Here is a 6899-nt window from a genome sequence, read left to right on the forward strand (position 1 = left end):
TGTCAGAAAATTATTCACAGATTAGCCGCCCCCGACTATTAGCCGCACTTCCGGGTTTCCACCAAAATTTTTGTCAAATTGCTGCGGCTTGTATTCGTGAAATTATTGTAAACTTAAATAAGTAATTGATTGTCTGTCATCTCATGTTTGCTCAGGTGTGCTTACAATGGGAAAAGACGAAACTGGTAAGCAGGCCTGAAGAAGCACGAACAATCGCAACCAGAAACCCATTCTTTGAAAAATTAGAATATCCCCAGAAATCATTTGTATTGTCATTAATAGAAAAGATTCGAAAGTTAAAGGCGAGGAAGACTCACCTTACTTCCTCCTTTTAGGACCCCTCCCCACAAAAACGACCCCAGACTTAACTCAAGAAGCCAACCACGCATGCTTAATAGCCATTCAAACTAATTACCATAGAAAGCAGGGGATGGAAGGGGCTGGTATTATGAATATGTATTTATTTAAACCTTTTGTCAATAAATAGACTCTGTGACCACCTGTAATTTCGCAGTGCGTATTAGGGGGCTACCCCACGCTGCTGCCCAGCGCTGAATAAACATACCCTTTCTAACTTTAAATTGTTAGGGAGTCTTTTGTCCGTCACAGTTGAGTATCGGTACTAGACCAATACTCATATTTTGGTAAATCATTTGGCGACTCTGGTGGGACCCTGTTCTCTCTGGTTGAGGGGCCAGTGGGGTTCGGGACCCCTCTAGGGTGCCCACCTGGGATCTTGCTAGGAGGAGGGCTCCTTTTCCTCGCTAGCACCCCGGGGAGCAGAACTAGAACTGCCGGAGACACGGACAAAAAAGGTATGTTTAAAAATTAAAGATAGGTACCTTTAAGAGAACCAAATTCATAAGATACTGCAAGACATCGTGCGCACAGTGAAAAGGCCTAAAGTGGATTTGTTTGTAAGTTTCCGCTGAGCTCGAGCTGGCTTGTGTTCCAGGTGAGGCTGGAACTTGTGCCCGTGGTGGGGGTGTAGTGGCAGGCCAGTGGTGGCTGTCAAAGGTAGAGTTCATGCAGCAGTGGGTCGGTGGAAGTTTTATTTGTAGTTTAAAGCAGCGCGGTGGTGATTTCCAGCTTGAGGCACTGGCTGCGGGCATTGGGGTGTGATGACTGCATTTGTGGTTTGCAGAATACAGCGATCGCAGTTTGTGCATGCCAAATGTGTGTGTGTGTTTGAGTGTACAACTTGTTTTTGTGAGCTTTGTGTGCTTGAACTGTGAGTTAGTGGCGTGCTGTGTGTGTTTTATTTTGTGTGTTTTTGAGAGTGTGTTGGCAAAAGTTTTGTATGTGTAAGTTGTGAAAGAATTTTGAAATTTACACATGAGTAGTAGACACCTAAAAAGTGGAGGAATTTGGAGCAGTTGCATTATGTGAATTGCATGAGCTAAACTGTGTGTGTGTAATTTGACTCTGTGTGTGTGTAAGCAGCAAAATTGTGGGCAGCGTATTATTGAGTGAGAGCAGCAGTTGTGTGTGATTGAGCTGTTTGTTTCGTGTTTAAAAGAAGTGAGCAGTGTGAGACGATCTAAAAATTATGCCCAACATAGTCTAGTGTAATCCCGGCAACAGACATTGGTGGGGTGATCCAAGTTTTTGCATAGACAACGCCTTTGTTTCTGCTCAACCTTGAAAAGTTTTAATTTTGGATATTTGTTTTAAATGTGAAAAATATATCTAGTTATTTGTGAAGTTTTAAAATTGCTGGTGTAAAGGGTTAGTTTCTAAGTGCAGAGGGGTGAGGCAGTAACATGAGTCCAAAGCTGCTGGCCCCCCCACACCACAGAGAAACTGTGTCTTGGCCAAAATTTGACAGATTTTTGGCGTGGCTTTATGAATACTTAACCCAAGGTATAACGAGAAAGGTTTGGTTTACTAGCAACCTGTAATGGGCAATTTAAAGAAAAAGAAAAATGTTGCTTTGTTATTTCACATAAGTTTTGTAAGTAAAGTGTTTGAAAGTGTTTGGTTGTGATATGAGTTTGCTTAGAGGTGAATAAAAAGAGTTTCTCTTTAGTTGTGCAGTGTGTGTAGTGAACATTTTGAAACAAAAACAATTGCTAATTTGTGTTAAGGAAAAAAAAAAAAAATAGCCATTTGTCTTGGTCGGTGACCTGAGCTTTAAAAGAGTCATTTTAAGTGAGTTGGTTCACTGGTTTTTCATATTAACCCCTCTTTTGTTGGTTGTTTTAATTTCTTTCCTTTTCTCTTTGCTGGTATAATTATATGTCAAAGAATAAAAAATTCAGAGAATGATCCCAAGCTAAAGGAACTTCCCTGTCCAAGAAAGAGCTGTGACTTTAACCCGTGAGTTGTGTTTTGTTGTGCAGTTTGTTGAAAATTGTAAATTTAATAAATATACAAATCAAGGATATCTAAAAATGGAATTTATAGTAAACACAAAAGCAACATATTTGATGTTAAATTAAAGATACCTATAATAAATAGTTATAAAAATAAATAGTTATAAAAAAGGGAGCTACTGGCCAGTTTAAAAAAGCATATTTTTACAAACCACTAAAGTATAAATTGGAGAAACAGTAGAGAATTCATTGATTTTTGTATATGCATAAAGCTCCAGCTGCGCTTTTGGGTAGGGATCTGCTGGAGCAGCTGGAAGCAAAAATAATGTTTAAAGATGGAGAAATTAGTTTGGAGGTAAAAGATTAACAGTATGTAAAATTGTTAAGCCTAAAGTTAATAACCAAAGAAATTGAAGCTGAAAATAAAGAAAAATTATTAAAAAATATGAATCAGGTGTTTCTTAGAGTGTGAGCCTCTAATATACCAGGGAGAGCAAAGAATGCTCTACTAGCACAAATCTAGCTTAAAGAAGGAAAACAATTGGTAAGGATTAAACAATATCCCTTGAAAAGGGAAGACAGAAATGAAATTCAAACAGGTTAGTACAAGATTTAAGAGATGTTAATAAAATAATTGACATTTTGTTAACTCATCTGACACCTTAATTAACCTAGTTTACTGTTTTAGATTTGAAGGATGCTTTCTTTTGCCTCCCTCTCCATGAAGCCAGCCAGAAAATTTTTGCATTTGAATGGGAGAATCCCAAAAGTAGATGTAAAACTCAGGTCACATGGTGTGTACTACCCCAGGAGTTCAAGAACTCCCCTACCATATTTGGAGAACAGCTGGCAAAAGATTTGGAGTCTTAGGAACTCCCACCAAGAGAAGGACAACTGGTTCAGTACATGGATGACCTCTTAATAGCCACCCGGACCCAGGAGGCATGTGTGGATTGGACGGTAAGCCTCCTAAACTTTTGGACCTGCAGGGGTATCGGGTATCCCAAAAGAAAGCCCAGATGGTGAAACAAACAGTTATTTACCTGGGCTATGAAGTGAGTGCTGGACAAAGGACCTTGAGGCAAGCCTGCAAGGAAGCAATATGCCAAACCCCAAAACCCCAGACAGTAAGAGAACTGAGAACCTTTCTAGGCATGATGGGGTGGTGCAGACTGTGAATTTATAACTGTGGATTGTTCATTAAACTCCTGTGTGCCTTGATCATGAAAGGAGCAGAGATCTTCAGTGGACAACAGAAGCAACACAAGCCTTCAACCAACTAAAGAGGCTCTTATGTCAGCTCCAGCCCTGGGATTTCCAGACGTAAGTAAACCATTTTTCTGTTTTCTCATGAAAAACAAGAGATTGGTGTGGCAGTACTAGCACAAGATCTGGGGCCGTACCAGAGGGCAGTTCCGAACCTCTCCAAACATCTGGATACGGCAGCCATGGGGTGGCCAGGGTGCCTCAGAGCTGTTGCAGCAGTAGCAGTAACATCCAAGAGGCATGCAAGTACACCCTAGGCCAGAAGATGACCGTGCTAGTATCCCACAGTGTCTGCAGTCCTGGAGGCAAAAGGGGGACATTGGCTTTCCCCACAAAGGTTTCTAAAGTACCAGACCATGCTGGTAGAACAAAATGATGTTGAAATTGTGATAACTAATATAGTGAACCCAGTTTCTTTCCTCAGTGGGAGTGAGGGAGAACCAGTGATCCACAACTGCCTGTAGACCACTGAAGCCACCTACTCCAGTGCCCAGATCTGAAGAACACCCCTCTCGAGGATGCTGAGACCTGGTTCACCAATCATCAGCACAAAAGGACATGCTGGGTATGTGGCTACCACATGCAGACCATTGCCAACAAACACCTTTGCGCAAAAAGTTGAAATAATTGCCTAACCCAGGCCTTAGAGCTGGCAAAAGAAATCAACATTTATATAGACTCAAGGTATGCATTTAGAGTGGTCCATGCACACTAAACTTTTTGAGGAAAAAAAAAAAGACTGCTGAACTCACAAGGGAAAAATAGTAAACACGCACAAGAAATACTACAACTATTAGGTGCAGTTCAGTTACTGAAAAAGTAGCTATTATGTACATCAAGCACACCAAAAAGTGAGCTCAGAATTGGAAGAAGGAAATATGCTGGTGGACAGAGAGGCAAAAGACACAGCCAAAGGTGAGGTACCCAATGAAATGGTTGAGTCACCATTAATTCCAGATGGAAAGATCTCTATTGAAGGTAAGTCAGTATATAATAAAAAGGATAAAAACTTATTAAGGAAGAAGAAGCAATTTATGACCAGGAGGGGTGAGCTGTAACAAAAAAGGAAAATTGTAGTACTTTTCTACTTGTTGTGGTCATTAGTGCTAAAAGAATATGAGAAAACACATTAGGAGATAGATGCCCTATGCAATTATTTAAAAGATAGAATTCTAGCTAGAAAATTATATGGCACAGTAACACAAGTAACTCGTCAGTGTGGTTTTTGCCTCCAAACTAATCCTAAAAAGTTTCCAAAGCCTAAAGTTGGACAAACTGGGAAGGGTTGTGGACCTGGGCAGCAATGACAAATTGATTTTACGGAATTGCCCAGGAAAGGGGAGTAATGTTACCTATTAGTGTTAACAAATACCCTTTCAGGATGGCCAGAAGCCTTCCCTACCCAGACAGCTAAGACACGCAAAGTGACCAAGGCACTGTTACAAGAAATAATACCACATTTTGGAGTCCTAGTCACTATATCTTCCGATAGAGGGCCACATTCTATGTCGAAAATTGTACAGCAAATTAGTCATCACCTCAGAATAGACTGAGAATTGCATAATCAAACAATAAATTGTTAGGCTGGGGCAAGAAGTAAATTTGCCTTGGCCCCAGGCTCTTCCACTGAATAACACCCATTCAAGTAGATGAAAAAACTCTACACAAATATATGGTGGCCCTAATTAAAAAACTTAAAGAAATTGGAAAATATTTGGCTGGGACCCAAAGCAGATAATTAGATGGGCCGGTACATGATGTACAACCTAGGGATTAAGTATATGTTAAGTCTTTTGCAGAAAAAACTTTGGAACCACAGTGGGAAGGACCATTCCAAGTACTCCTCACCACCTTCACGGCAGTCAAGATTAAAGAACAGAAGGCTTGGATTCATCACTACTGACTGAAGAAGACTCCTGAAGAAATTTGGAAGATTGCACCAGGTGATGGAGACCTAGACCTGAAGCTGAAATTCACCAAGGACAGCAAGTAATGAACTTAGAGTTATCATGGACATAATGCGAATGGTTGTGTCCCTTATGGTCATTGCCACAACTATAGTAAGAGCTGAAGCGACACCACACCAGTACAATGGAACCAAGATTTACCAATGCCAAGGGAAAGCTTATGATCCTTACTCTCGTAGGGCTTTGAGCAGAATGTTAAGGGTCACAAATGTGAGTATGTGGGAAGGGAGAAATATTTGGGGATGTGAATATGCATTCATGTAAGATGGGTTCCATGAGCTTCACCATCAACCCATGAATTCATCCAAGTTGGTCCTGGATACTGTGACAAATGTTTGAGCACATGTCCTGAGTTTAGACTTAAAATTGAAGGGTGCGCGGCAAAAGGGTTTAATCTCGACTTTAATATCACTCAATATTGCATTGATTTTCGCAAAACCAAAGCGAAACCAACCCCACCAGTCTCAGAAAGGGCTGTAATAATTCGAATTCCAACTATTTCAGAGGAAAAAGAACAACCTATAATTCCCTTAATTACTAAAATTGAACCATATGCTATCAAAAAACAGGAATTCAGAGACTGCTAACTAACCCAGAATGATCTCTGAAGTGAGCAGAAATGGGAATGCAGGTAAATGCTTCTGCCATTCGGCCAGAATGTGCCCCATTTCTCAAAACTCCTTTTATAGATTGGACTACTTGGCTTCAAAACTGTAGGTCCTCTAGTTTTAGGAAAAAGAGAGATCTCACTGGGATATTAGGAACAGGATTGGGAGCTTTAAACATGATGGATTCAGAGGTCCTAATAAACAAATTGACTGTGATGGGAAGTGATTTGGTTGAATTACAGCAGCCCTTGCAATCTTCCTTGTTAGCATTAGGAAACAATCATTGGAAACTGACTAAAATATTGCCAAAATGGGAAAATACAGAAGAGTGAGACCATGAGGTAATAATTAAAGCACTAGACACAGTTAGTGTGAACATTTCTTTGGCTCTTGGATGTACTCAAGCACAAATGTAAATGCAGTCGTTGGCTGGTGCAGTTATCAGAGAAGCTGAAGAAGGGATAGTCCCTGCTGAAATTCGTAAAATTGTCTGGGATAATGCTTCTGAAATGGACAGAGAGCTTATACACAATTCATCTGTGAGCTTGATACATCCAATAGTCGCTCTAAGACTAAATCATGAAGGGACTGTATTGTACGCATTTGAACATAGAATGTTCAGGGCATGAGAAATTGAGAAAAAATGGTAAACCATTAACCTAGAGCCCTGTTCTATGAGAAAACAATTGGGATATATATGTGATGGAACTTTAGAATATGACAAAATATTTGCCTGAACACAA

This window comes from Catharus ustulatus, unplaced genomic scaffold (genome assembly GCF_009819885.2).
Source record: "Catharus ustulatus isolate bCatUst1 unplaced genomic scaffold, bCatUst1.pri.v2 scaffold_62_arrow_ctg1, whole genome shotgun sequence".
NCBI classification, from domain to species: domain Eukaryota; kingdom Metazoa; phylum Chordata; class Aves; order Passeriformes; family Turdidae; genus Catharus; species Catharus ustulatus.